This window comes from Rhineura floridana, chromosome 5, assembly GCF_030035675.1.
Source record: "Rhineura floridana isolate rRhiFlo1 chromosome 5, rRhiFlo1.hap2, whole genome shotgun sequence".
Classification (NCBI taxonomy): Eukaryota; Metazoa; Chordata; class Lepidosauria; order Squamata; family Rhineuridae; genus Rhineura; species Rhineura floridana.
In genome coordinates this window covers 13,071,765-13,086,640 of record NC_084484.1, presented here as the reverse complement: position 1 = coordinate 13,086,640, position 14,876 = coordinate 13,071,765, and the positions used below count along the sequence as shown (strand labels likewise).

At 44.0% G+C, this 14,876-nt stretch overlaps 1 pseudogene; it reads right to left on the bottom strand.

Moving 5' to 3' along the window:
- Positions 1–302: 302 nt before the first annotated feature.
- On the bottom strand, positions 303–923 carry LOC133385755 (mpv17-like protein 2; annotated as a pseudogene).
- Positions 924–14,876: the final 13,953 nt, after the last annotated feature.

Genomic DNA, 14,876 nt, shown 5'->3' with positions numbered 1-14,876 from the left:
CAACCCACACCAAATCTGGCCCCAAAGGGAATTGCTTCAAGTCCTCCAGCTTTGCTCCTTTCAGAGACAGTTCTTTGTGTGGGAAGCTGTGGTTGGATGACGGAAGAGGGAGCCAAGGTCCTGATATTCAGCCAGGGTAGGGGGTTGTCTGTTCACCCAGGCAACAGTTCCTGCTTGTCCAATCTCAACCATCTCTTCCTGGGGCACAAGGCTCCATTTAGACAGAGAAGCCCGAGGCCTGCTCCAGAATGACAGAAGTCCTTCATCGTCGTCATTGATCCATCGGGAGCAGGTGACCACTTTCACTCAGCCGTTTGGATCTCAATGGCACCAGGTCTGGAATCCCCCTCCAGACTGGGACAGTTCTTTAGGCCAATGTTTCAGGTACGACAGGTAAATGTCCTAGCTGAGTGTGATGTTCATGTAGACCACGCAGTACTTGGGGGGCAGGAAAAGGAAGTTGATCAGCTGCACTGGTGGCCAGATGCACCAATCCTTCTTGTAGAACTCCCAGAAGTTATCCTCCAGCTCTGATCCAGAGTTTGCCCCTCCAGTGATCCTATCCCCAAGAAGTTCCAAGTTCGCAGTGCTGGGGAGGCCACAATCTGGTCGATGAAAACCTTCTTCAGCATGCTTCTGATCCCGCTGATGCCAGCAGCATAGAAAATGTTGTCCAGCCACTGGTACCAGTAGTGCATCAGGGGAGCCATGCTGCACCCGATGACGAGTATCCAAGCTGTCCGGGCCAGATCCCTCTTCTATTTTGGGTTCCTGCCTCATCTCCCAGGCTTGGAGGAAAGTGTACCTAGCGGCCAGGACCCCCCACAGCTGACGATGTTGGTCACTAGCAGGAGGCGACCTCTGAACAGTGGCTTCCATTACACAGAGAACTCCACAAAGATCTGCCTCCCCTGGGCAAACATCTCTGCTCTTCACCTAAGGCACAATGTCTTCAACCCTTCTTCTCCTCTTCTTCCTCCCTTTCCACGGGCAGCTTCCCTTTCTTGCAGCTGACTCAGAAAGAGAGAGAGAATGAATCAGTAGGAGCAAGGTTCGCCCTGCATTCCACTTCCGCCTTGGTAGCTATAATGGCTGCCTGCATGATCACCCACTCCCTTCTAGCAGAGAAACCCACAGGAAGGGACTGGGAGGCATGGTGAAGGGGCCAAGAACCCTGCCTGCCTTAACTTCCTTACCAATTTTCTCCTCAACAACTGTCTCAAGATCAGAAACTGACTTTGGACTGCAGGACATAAATGCCTGCCTGGAGCCTGAATAGGGGATAAGAAAACCAATGGAAAAAACTTCCAACAGAAACTCTGCGTCCTTAGCTGAGGGATAGTGCTTAAGCAAGCAGCTGAGGGCATTAAGCTTAACTGTGCTGGGACCCCTTTCCCTGATGTTCCCCAGGAGGAGCTTGCTTTCTATCCCGAGGTATCATTTGTCCCACCCCTGAAGTGTCTGCCTTGGGATAGTTGGTACAGGAGTAGGTGCCAACACAGATAGAACATTTGTGTTGAAAGCACAGGTTCCTGGGACAGAAACCACAGGAGCAGGCAGTGTTGAACCCCCTGCCTCGCAGCTATATGGAAAACAGCAGAGGAAGACTGCCTGGCCGACAAGTGGCCACTGTCAGATCTTTCTCCTGCTACAGGTCTTATTGTGGTCATGAACTGAAGTCACAAATTGGGTTTGATACAGCAAGGATGTATCAAAGACTGCCCTCATATGGAAAGCATCATCATATGACAACCAGGCGGGACCATTAAACTCAATGTATCCCCAATAGATAATGCCCAAATACTTAAGCAGTACAGGACCTCACTGGGGCAGCTTCTGCAAAATAACCCCCACATAATTAAAATAGGCAGGAAGCCAATTAGCCCAGGTCCTGTCGACTTTCCTGTGCTTAGGCCACTCCTGGTCTTTATCCTCACCCTTCTCATTGTCCTTTTTATCTGACTCCCAATAAAGGAAAAATAAATCAATATATCCCCCCTCCCAATCCTCTCTTTGGTGATGAGGAGCAAATTAAAACCTAATGGAGCAGAAGTGTTTCCAAAAGGAATGGCATCAGACCTAACTGTGCTCAATGAGTCATCGGCAATGGAGGGAACTCCTGCCAAGGACTGGTCAGGAACCACAGGAGGAAGACCAACCTCCTTCCCAGACAGCTCTAATGCAGGAAGTTGCCAAACCTGATTACATGCTGAGAGCAGTGGAGGCTCCTGGCTATGGGGTGCACCCTCAGCTCCTGTTGCTGCCCCCACAGGTGACCTGACATCAAACCCAAATGGAGAGGAGAAAGGCCAACCTTGCCTTATCTGCCCAATAACAAACCTGGCTAGTTCCACTGCTGATTTGACAAAACAGACTCATCCAGAATATTCTATCCTGATGCTTCCAGCAAAAGCCGATGATCTGGAAGCAGCAGTATTGTCTCTTCGCCAAGTGGCAGAATTGAAGTCTCTTTGGTGGGTCCTGCTTCCAGAACATCCAAACAAGCTGAGAGCAATAGCATCCTGGTTAGCATCTCTTCGAACCTCTTTCCCACTTGATTTAGCCTGCTTAGCTGGGACTTTGGAAGGAGGCCTTGGAGGAGGCCTGGTTGGAGCCGCGATCAGAAACTTGTCCCATTCCAGCACCTCCAAACATGCTGAAATTGCTGCCCAGGGTGGATCTTCATCCTCAGTGTAATATGAGGCTGTAGGCCTGATTATTATAGGTCTCCAAAACTAATTGTCTCTGCTGTCTTTTGGGGGCCTACAGAACACCTTCCGCTTTCAACAAGACTTTTAAATAGCCTTAATTCGAATTTGCATCTGTACTGGAATTGTTTTGAAGATTTTTTTCTTTTTAAAAAGTATGTTTTTGTTTTATCACTCATTGTTTATTGCATTCAGTTCCTTTTGGGAGGAAGTGCGGGATATAAATTTAATAATAAATATATAAATCACTAAAGCATTATAGCACAGCTATTGATTGGCTTCTCAGAGCCCTAAAAAGGAAAGGTACCATATTGGAAGAACTGTGAAATTCACTGGAAGAACAATATATTCAATGCATTAGCACCTATGAAGGCTATGTAGCATGTGACACATGTACATGCAATCCACATGCATTTTTACACAGTGCAGATACCCCTTTTCTTTTCATAATTTTAGTGAAGCCCCTCCCATACAAAACTGAACTTTTAAGACGAATCTCCACTGAAAATTGGTGGTCTTTTGTTTTTGTTTTTCTGGATACTATCTCTGCTGACTTTTCCCTCCCCCTCCCCTTTTTGGTACTCATTTTTCAAAGGCGCCAAGGTAACTCGTAGATGTTCAATGCCTGTACTTTGTCATCATTACCAGAAGTCACCCAGAAGTTCTGTACCATATCAGGCCCAAGAGGAACCAAATAGCTCAGTTGTGCTCATGTTCCTCCAGCACAACGCTTTCCCCAGATGGTTGTAGAAAGCAAGTCTACAGTGAATTAGCTGTCACATATGGTGGGGTAAGGTGGGCCCAGAGAGGGACTCAGTTGAGCCTGCAGGTCATTAGTTGTCAAACCTCAATTCATGGTATATGATGGGAATAAAGCCCAGCCAGGACATTCTGGACAGGCTGAAACCAAGAGAGTGGAACAGAGCAACTGTTGCAGGAATTTGGTCCAGCTTGAATTCCTGTTGCTGTGTTTAGAAAAGCCACATTATAATTTTGTTTCTGCACAAGTCTGTGAAATGTGTACTCCAGAATAATTAATGGCTTTTAATTAAAATGATTGAGAGGTATATTTATTTTAAATTTCAAAAAGCCAAGAGAGTCATGTTTTCTCAAGTGTTTTGGGGTGTATCATGTAGTTCAGCTGTTTCCAGTCATTTTTCCCCTGCATCTTGCTGACTTCTGTGACCCTTATCCTTAACCTTTAGATTTTTCTTGTATCTCAGAGGGAGAACCAATGAGCCTTTGCTGAACCACAGACCAAGAATGTGTCAAAATCAATTATCATAGTTCATCTAAAACGGTAGCTCCTGGGAAATGGTTTAACCAATATTTAAAAATAAATTTCATAACTGACTGGCACCATCCAATTGGAAGTCAGAACCAGCATCATTTTGCATTTTCAATAATACACAAGCTTGCCAAGTAGCACAGATGTAAAAATGAAGAGGAAAGAGACCAGAAAGTATACTTGCACTTTTATATAAGTTCCTGTATATTTGTCACAGCTATTTTTTTTAAAGGAGGATACCTGTTATCCCTAAGGGGTAGCACCAAATAATGGTCCTTTAAAATTGTAGGTTCCCTTGTGCACTGGAGCAGTAAATGGATTGGACTTGCTGGATTCTGGTCGGCTTTGGGTCTAATTGAAAAATAATATGAAAATCAAGGGCTATATCAATATTGAACTAATCTCCAAGAATGCATCTCCTACACCTTTTCATAATCCCAACCTCAGTCCCACACTCCACTAGGGCAGCAGGTATCATGGCATCTGCCCATCATGTGGGAAATGGAAGTGGTGAAGAAGGAAAGACCCAGAGGAGCTTCAGCTGTTTCTTGAGTTCTTGAGGAGTGGCAGAGATGCAGCTCTGTCTATTGAACTAGTTGGGAGGAGAGAAACCCATAGCTAAGACCTGGAGATTGTGGTTGCAGAGAACAGCGATCTCTCCTGAAGCCATATTGCCTTTTGGGGAGTCTCATAAGGCAGGAGGGAGTTCAAAATGTTCCCAACTCAGGTTTTGAGAGTTATTCCTGAATTTTGCCTACTAGAGGCTGCATCCCTGTTCGCTTAGTTTCACTCACCAACCCAGCCTACCCCTGACCTCACCAACCCTACCATGTCTCCCTTTTGCCCCCCCCCAGAAGCAGAAGTGGGATAAAGGGTAGAAAAATTTCTCCTTTGTTCCCCTCCACCAGTGATGGCAGCAGTGACAGCTGGATGAATGGGAGAAATACTTTACCTCCTTTGTTCCCCCTTTCCCACCAGAGGCAGCAGCAGTAGCAACAGGGAGGTAGTCAAGAGGAGAAAGTGTTCTTGCCTTTGTCCCCCCCCCCTTACCAGCAGGTAGAGGAAATGAAAGGAGGAAGAGTTAGACCTCCCTCTTTCACCAGGCCAGACAAAGAGCGAAGAAGGTGGCCAGCAGCAGTGCCAGCTTCTCATCACACTGTGTTTTCCACACCATCTGTCAGCGCCCACGTGAGCTATACTTGCATAAGGCTTTCAAGCATGACAAAAGCGTTACACGAATGTAGATATAGGAAGAAAGCAAAATTAGAGGTTAGTTTGGATGGTTCTAATCATAATAAGACATCTTATAAGAAATGTCACAGGGAGTTAAAAGGATTTCAGTGATATTAGCCCAAAATGGGGCACAATGACAAATATTTCTATTTGTGGGAGATTCAGAATTGAGGAAGAGCTATGTTTCAGATGGTAGATCATGGTCCACTAATTTCCCCAATTTCTAGGGGGCCAACTACTAGTTGCTGAGATTCTTGCATAGATTGCTGGATTAGTTGGATCTTGTTCTGATCTAGAAAGACATTTCTTAGTGAAATAAATAATAAATTGCATAGTAAATTTTAAACATGTTGGTGAATCGTGTGGGGAAGAAGTCAGCCTACCTAGTTCTATACTACATGGAGGACTCTGGTTGGAATAATAGCATAATAGTTCTTTTTTCTTGAGGTGGCTAAGGAAAAACACTGAAATCAAGATACTGAGCGTTACCATTATTAATCTAAGCAACTGCATGCCTCTTTTTAGGCCAATATGGAAAACACATTTTTAGATCCTGCAGATGCAAGTGTGCAGAATCATAGAGACTGAGAAAACATACCTGAAATATTTCTCAATACATTGAGCCCAAAGGTAATGCAAAAAGCCATAACTGATTCAGCGTCTGCTGCTTAGCGTTTGGACACTGTCTGCCTTACTCGGATTAGTCTTTCCCTAATTTAAAATAGTCTTTAGAAAGGCAGAAGTGGTGGAAGATTAATGAGGAGATGTTTGCTCTTTTTGAATTATAACAAAAGCAGAGTTAATAAAGCAGTGGCTGCTTCTTTTCATGAAAAGGTGACCCTTTGGTAAAAAGATATCATTATGAGCTTAGCATTGCTTTGACTTATAAAGGCTCCTATTAGCACATCCACCAAGAATAGCTCACAGATATACACGTCAGGGGTGAGGAACCTGTGACCTGGCAGATGTTGTTGAACTCCAGCTCCCATCAGTCTCAGCCAGGATGGCCAATGGCTAGGGATGATAGAGGTTGGAGTCCAACAACAGCTGGAAAGCCACAGCTTCCCCATCCCTGATATAAAGTTATTGTCACCCATGTGCTTTTGTTTCTGCTCTTTTGCATTTCTTAGTCTTAAGCCCACCTGTTTGAGACCAAAGAGTATCAAAAGCTTTGCACAGTTTCTCCATTACTTCTAAGTTTTTCAGTATTAATTATCCCCAAGTTATGAGAGCAGTGTGGTATAGTTATGCTAGGGAGCAGGGATAGACAAATCTGTCAATTTCCAAGCTTCTCATTTTTCCAATCTTAAATTCAGCTCTCCACATTTCTGCCCACCCGCCATCAAACCTGCGGAGATGTGCAAGCACCCTTTGGAAGCCTAATTCAGCTCCCATCCTCGGTGGCTGCCCAGTAGGGCTGGCACTCGATTTGGCCAAAAGCTGAGCCAAATTGGGCCCATTCAGAAATTTTGGGGCCTTGGCTGAGGAGCCACAGATCACTCTGGGTTGGATCTGATGACCCAGAGCAACTAGGGGCTGTCAGGAGGTGGGGCATCAGGCAGGAAGAAGAGGCAACCATGGTTCTCCTTCCTCCCCAATGAGCATAGGGAATGATCCTCCAGGGTGAAGTTGCTGTTTTGTAAAACAGCATCCTCCAGGATCACTCCCTCTAGCACAATGGTGTTTTGCAAAGGACTTTCCTGCAGGAAAGACTTTTGCAAAACAGCATCATGAAGGACAGACTGACCCCTCGCAGGCTGGTGTGGAGGGGAGACACAACATTTTCTTCCCCACCCCCTCCCCACATTATGTTTAATTAGGGTTTTTAACTCTAATTAATCATAAGCCCCTCCCCCAAACCTATTCAGGAGTGGCTCCAAGCTGGGGTGGGTGTCCCTGGGTTGGCCCAGGGTGGGTTGGCCTAATGCCTCCTCTCCAGATTGCAGCAATGGGGCAGATGGGAGGTTGCTGCACAGTCCTACTACCTAGCCTCCTCTCTCCATCTCCCTGTATGCTGCTTAGCCACCACAGCAAACCAAGGCAGTGGTGTGGTTTACTCTGAAGAAGGACCTCTCTGTAATTGATTCTTAGAGCCCAGAGGTGGTAGAGTAGCTGACAGTGCTGCTGCAGCCGCTATAGCAGCAGTGAAGCATGTTTTACAAAAAGTAAGAGGGGGAAGGGGACACGGCCATGCTGCTGCCACTGCAAAGAGGAAGACAGGAGCATAGGGGTTTGCAGTGATGGGGTGGGAGCATTAGTGGCAGCAGGACCCTATCAGCCACAAGACCCTTGAAGTTTGGCACCAGCCCTAGTCCCCTTGGACTAGTAATTCCCTCCAATCCTACCTTGGCTGCAAGAATAAAAGGGAGAACCAGCTATGCTGCCCACAGCTTCTTGGCAGGAAGTCACAATCAAAGCCTAATAATAATTACAGACTGTGGTAACAGCCAGTCATACTCAAAAGAAGCCCATTAAATTATTTAATTAAATTCCATTGCTTCCAATGGTTCTACTCTGAGTTTGACTAACATTGGCTATCAACCTGTATAACAATATTTGTTGAAATTAACTTACTTCTCTCCCGTTCCCCCTCCAGTCCTCTACTCAATTTGAAGATACCAACAGCTTTCTATGATAATAGAAAGGTCTTGGGCAAAGAGTCATGGAACTTCCTGTAACTTCTATTTTTACCCTGAAGAGTAGTGAGGAGGATGTGAATGGATGATGCAATTAGTGAGTAGTGTGCATGTTAATTATGTGTATAAGAGAATGGCTTGCGGGACAGGCACTATGTGGGAATGGGGAATGAGTTGCTTCCCAAAATGCTCACAGGTTGACTGTAGGGATGCTGGGAAAATTATCTAACAGCAGTTTTGAAAATGGATGTTGGGAGCTTGTAAAACCCACATCAAAAGGAGAAGCAAATTGTATGCCCTTCCCCCCCAATTCTTTCTGTCTTGGACTGAAATTTGAAGAGAGACCTCAAGACTTAAAGACACCCCCTTTCCCCTTACCTTTCAAGCAGCAGTAGTGATAGAAGTAGTGGACACATGGAGAGAAACCTTTTCTTCTCTATTGCCAAGATTTGCTGATAGCAAATTACTGTGACTCAAACCCAGGGGATCGTGGGAGATGTAGTTCAGGAGAACTGCCCCTCCAGTAGACCACTTGGCTTTGCGGCCCATCCAACACACTGCTAGTTCACATGTTGCTGATTAGGCCTGCTGCTTCTGCACTGTGGGCTGGTTCACATACGAGCCAAGATCCGCATTAAAAATGCTGCTTTTTCCATCACAATTGATTTTGACAGTTCACATATGTCCGCTCTCGATTAAATTGGCTGTATTTCTTTGTAGCGTTCACATGCGTTCGCATTTATTGTTATCAGTGTTTCCTTGTTGCTGCACCCACACATTAGACTGTTAACTGCAGAGGTGGGGAAGGGGGAGTGTTTCCCTAAAGGAAGCGAGGCATGGCCATGCTGTGGCGCGTCAACAGCAAGAAGGAAGGATTAGGCTTTCACATTAGCCCTCCGTGCAGCTGTGATGCAGCCTCGCGGAGGGAGGGTGCTTGACAGAACGGGAATCGCCTACAGCCACCCACCTTCCCTGCAGTGCAGGCTTTCTCCCATCCCCCCAGCTCCCACCCATGGCTACAAATGTTTATAGTGCGCAGAGTGTATATTTTTGTGTTTGTGTGTGTGTGCACACACAACCTCTTTGTGAATGAGAACTTAGTTGCAACAGGGCTTCTGCAGGAGCTTTCCCCAGGCTGTGTCCCAGCTGGAAAGTGTTCAATGGGGGGGTCGGGTCAACCACCCTCACCTCCCCCTCTAGAAAACCAAGCACGGTCGCCCTGGCGCATCCTGTGGCAAGTCCTGCTCTCTGGGCTGCATCTCTTCCCTCCTCCTCGGTCACGGGCAGCTTTCACACTGGCTGTAGGGAAGGCAGCCTTCTCTGGCTGGCAGGACTGCTTGCCACCACCTCGAAGGGGAGGGGAGGGGGAGAGGAGGAGGGGCTGCTCGCCCTCCCACGCCCTGAGCACTGTCCCTAAATACCCGCCTGGTCTCTTCCCCACAAACTGGCATGGAGCAAAGCGGTTCCTCATAGAGGCGCAGGGGAGAGTGGTACCACAGCGCCCCTTCTCTTCCCTTGCTGCCCCCACCTGGCTTGTAAAGTAAAATAGCGCGTAAAGAGACCGGAAGTTTGTCCGTCAGTGGCCGGAAACAAAATGATGTCCATAGACATTGTAAGGGTGTGGAGAAAGGGAGGATCTAAAATGGCGAACAGCGGAGGATGCGACCACACAGCAGGTTGGCACCGAGGCGGGTATGGATTTTTAAGCCAATTTCGGATTATTATTGCATCGATTTAATCCAGATTTAAACGCAAAAGCAGCTGAATGCCTTCGTGTTGGCAAAAATGTCATGTAAATGGTCCAAATTAAAAGGATCTGCAAAAAGCATCAAATCCTTATTATACCAGCATCTGATCAGGCCCTGTATCTGCTTGAAAGGGAAGGGAAGGAAGGATGGTATTTCAGATATAGGAGTACTGACAGGAATGGGTACTGCTGGAACAAATGGGGTGGATTGGAAATTGTTCCTGGCTCTTCCAGAGTGGACAGAAATCAATTATATTTATTCATTTATTTATTTTAAAAAAAACATCTGATATGTTTGGGTTTTTTAAAAAAAATGAAAATATGTCAATATTGGGCAAAATCAATTGTTGTAATACTCAGAAAAGACACATTTAAATCAATTGACAACTTAAGTCCATTGATATCCATGAATCTAAGTATGACTAATGTTGGATATCACCCACTTAGTTTCTCTTAAATAATAACTAAGGTCACATTCATACCATACACTTAAAGCACATGGTTTCCCCCAAAGAATCCTGGAAACTGCAATTTATCCCTCACAGAGCCACAATTCCTAGTATCCCTTAACAAACAACAGTTCCCATGATTCTTTGGGGGAAACCATGTGCTTTAAATGTGTGGTATGAATGTGACATACGGTAACGTTAAACAATCTGAATAAAAGCATGTTAGCCCTACAGAATCTCTGAACTGAATCTGGCCACTTCCCACTTTGAGTTATAAGGAGGCTTTTCTATGTCAATGAAAAACCAATCTGATCATTTCTCAAATATTAATATTTACACTGTACTTACCAAACACAGGCATTTCATTTTCACCCTGTGAAAGAAAACTGCTTTAGTCTGCCCAGGAACTATGAAAACATGTTTTCACCTATCAGTCAAAGGCATTTCATTATCATTTGCTACTTTGTTTTTGTGAAAGTTAGGCTGGGCCAAGACAATGTGAAGCAGAAAGAGGCAACATTAAAAAGAAACAGAAAAAGATATAGGAAAGGTTAAAACTGTTCAGCATGCACAGCCCTATTCCCATACCCAAGAGTACAATCTTATATCCACATGCCTGAAAGTAAGCCTCATTGAACTCAGTAGGACTTACTTCCGGGTAGACATGTACACAGGCCCTGTTGACCTCACAAACTGTCATGGGTGCTGGTCCACTATAATGGTCCCTATAAGAATGAACCTATATGCCTGGGAATAGTTTAATGACATCCCCTCTGTAGGAAAAAAGAAACCATGTAAAATCTAAAGTGTGACAAAGACACAACCCCTGGTTGTTTGACACAGTGTACATCAGAGGTGGAAACAGGTGGCCCACAGGCACATTTGGATTCAGTCCACAGCCTCCTCTCCTTAGACACCCCCCCCATAACAGAATAAGAATTTAGAAGGTTAGAGCTGGGGAGGGAAGAGTTAACTCCCTCCCTGTTCTCATAATCTCTTCTTATATGGCTATTAGAAAAAAGGGACCTTTATTTACTAAGCCCAATTACTTGGAGAGTGGCAGAGAGAAAGAGGAAAGGGGTAGCAGAGAAAGGAAGAAACAGGCAGAAAGAAACTACCAGGTCTGGCCTCACTACTTTTGGCTTTGGACCCATGAATCTCTAGTAAGCAGCCTCCAAGATTTGCCCTGAGAGAATGCGACCCTTGACTCTAAAAAGGTTTTCCTCCCACCTCCCACTATCAGTGTAGATAATGCTCTACTTAGTTTTAAAATAATGTGGTTTAGAGCTCAGATTTTCCCCATTGTTTTGGAAATATATGAAGAAGCATCAGCTAGAAACATGATTTAAATTAATGATTTAAACTGGTCTTTTTTCTTGTTGATTTAAATCAATCCACTGTGGGCTGTTCTCTTCTTTCTTTTCAGAGCTTGGATTAGTTCCAAGTGAAGACAGGGACAACTTTGTAGAGCCCTCCACGTCTGTAGCTGACACTTGTAGATACATATTCTGAAGCTATTTAATGTTGTATTTTCCATTAAATGTCTCTTCTGGAATTCTCATGAGTACCTGGAATGAAATAATGCTTTTATTTTTGTTAGCTTGCTGACTTTCTATACTGCAGAGTGTTGCCCTGTGCTTTGGTTATTTAGCTTTGGGAGATAGATGTGAATATTCAGGTTGGCATGTTTCCATTGCTTCAGGTAATACCTGAAAAAGTGTTGAGAATTCTGAGGAATTTATGTTTTTCTCTTCTAAAGTATGGACTGTACTACCTGCCTGGGTATAGCTATGGCTCTATAGCAAGGAAACAACATTAAACAAGTGTTTTTAGTCAAGATCGAAATAAAATTTCCCATTAAGAGACGCTATGTTGTGAAGTTTTGCAATCTTTTCTCCTTGCTGAATGATCCAGAAATGGAACAGCTGGGTTATGTCCTCCTCTAGGACTGTAGACTGATGCAAAGAATGTGATTGATTATCTTGGTCTCCAGCCAGACTCCCAAATTCCATCCTCTCTAGTGTACTGTAAGTAAGTGAATTATAGTGCTCCTCCTATCAGTCTGGTCCAGCATAGGGCACTGTTACTACTACTACAGAAGAGACCCAAGATCTCATTGCCAGCAAGCATGCTTCCTGAAATGGAGGATTGTCCTCTGACAATGTCTGGCCCAAGTCATACTGGAGGAGGTGTTCCTTCATATAACCTTTGTCTAAGTCATTTAGGATGGTCACTTTAAGGGATGCAAATGTACATGCATGTACATAGGACAACCTGGACAGTCTCTATGCAAGAGAATAAACGGACACAAATTTGACATTAAGAAAGGTAACACAGGAAAGCCTATAGGGCAGGGGTTCCCAAACTGTGCTCTGTGGACCACCAGTGGTCCATGACCTTCATTCAGGTGATTTATGGCATACCCACATTAAATAATTGTTTTTGATCCCAGTCTGCATCTGAATTGGAATGGTTTTTAAGATTTTTTAAAAATGTATTGTTTTTAAATATGTTTTGAGTGTTTTATCACTTCTTGTTTGCCACCATGGGCTCCCATGTGGGTACTGTGGGAGGATGGGCAGGCAATAATAAAACAACAACAACAACAATACTTTGTTGCATCTTTTATTTCTTCTTCAATTATTTATTTATTTATTTAACATATTTCTATCCCACCCTTCTACCCTATAATATGGCACTCAGGGCAGCTTACAAGAAAATTGAACATGTACATTATAAAACTGTACACAATAAAGATCACAACAACATTAAAATAAATTAAAATACATAAAATGCAAATAGAATCAGTGTCAGGCTCTACCTTCAGTCCCTCCCAAAGGCTCTCCAGAACAAGATCGCTTTCAGAAGTCTCTGGAAAACCATCAGGGAGGGAGAAGAATGGGCTTCTTGGGGTAGAGTATTCCAAAGCTTGGGGGCCACAGCTGAAAAAGCTCTCTCTCATGTGGCTGTCAGTCTAACATCTTCCATTCCAGGCATGCAGAGGAGACTTGAGGCAGATGATCTTAAATCCCAGGTAGGTACATATAGGCATAAGCGGTCCCTCAGATACATTGGTTCAAGGCCATTTAGGGCTTTAAAGGTCAGAACCAGTACTTTGAATTGGGCCCAGAAACAAACTGGGAGCCAGTGGAGTCAATACAGCACAGGGGTGATATGCTCCCTGTGCCGTGCTCCAGTTAACATTCTGGCTGCAGCATTTTGAACAAACTGCAATTTCCGTTTTCAAAGGCAGCCCCACATAGAGTGTGTTACAGTAATCAAGCCTCAATTTCACCAATGCATGTGTCACTGTGGCCAAGTCAACTGCCTCCAGGAACGGACGCAGCTGGTAGACCAGTTTGAGCTGGCCAAAAGTACTCCTGGCTACCGCAGCCACCTGATATTCAAGCAGCAGGGCAGGATCCAGGAGGACTCCCAAACTGCAGACCTTCTCCTTCAAGGGTGAGTGCAACCCCATCCAGAATAAGTTGAATTACAGATCCTAAAGTCATTATGTTATAAACAATATGCCCTAGTCCCTTTTAGGGTCCTAGTGGCTGAGGATTCGCTCCCAAATACTCACCCAATAGAGTTCAAGAACAAACGAAACAAGATGGAGGATAGAGTATATTTATTTCTAACACGTGCACGTGGAGAAGGGCCAAGCCAGTTCTGACAAACTCTGCTGTGCTGGCCTTTTTATAAGCTTTATTTTACTAATTATTCATGCATCAATTTCATCACATCTACATCATAACTACATCATTAATCCATGCCCATTTCCTCCTGGTAACCATATTAGGAGATTGTTTTTCACACTTGTTATGTTCATATTGACCTTGTACATGTGCAACATAGTTTGCAACATAGTCTGGGCACAGGTGCATTTGCAACTAAAAGCCTGTGAGTACAATTATCTATTTTGCAGACACAGCTTTAAACAAACAATGATTCTACAATTCAGCAAATTAGCATTTCTCTTTACACACACACAAGTAAATTAACTGTCAGCATTATAGCACAAGCGAGGTGATTCTCAGTTCATTTCTGAATTCAAAACAGCAAAACAGGCCTAATACTCCTTTTTACTTTGACTATGCAAAGAAAGCTTAATTGAACAAAATATGTTATTAATTTAAACAGTCAAACAAACAGAATTCAGTGTCACAATTCCCCCCTTAGAAGCTTTTTGATATTTATATCATATAGCTTCTTCATTCTGAATCACTTGTTGATACATAATTCTGCCATACATTTGCATACTACTTTTAGTTACTGCATTATCTATTATGCTACGAATACCATTCATAATTACAGGTAACAGGCAAGGTAAGAGCATACATCCCATTAAAATCAAAAGAACCAATACAATCATTGTCTTCATTCCTCCAAACCAATTGAACCAACTTCCCCAAGCTCCAAGATTTATTCCTTTCCAAGTTTGCACTGGGACATAAGCAAGCTTTTTGATTTTATTAGCAATGTCTTTTACTATATTGCCGTTGTCATCAATTTTCACACAACATTCTGTCAAATTAAGGAGTCCGCAGACACCTCCTTCTTTAGCTAACAAATAATCCAAGGCCAGTCGGTTTTGAAGTATCGCTTCTCTCATTTGAGTTGATTGATCAGCAAGCAAGGTTAAAGCTTCAGCTGTTTGATTGGTTATTATTTCTATTACCGCCTGAAGTCTAATAAGGTGATTCAAAATATATATTGGGCCACGGTATCCCGCTGAACCATCTTGTGCCCATGAAGCAGGATCGTAATGTTCAATGATCCTTTCTGGAAGCCAAGTATCTCTCCAACCATTGT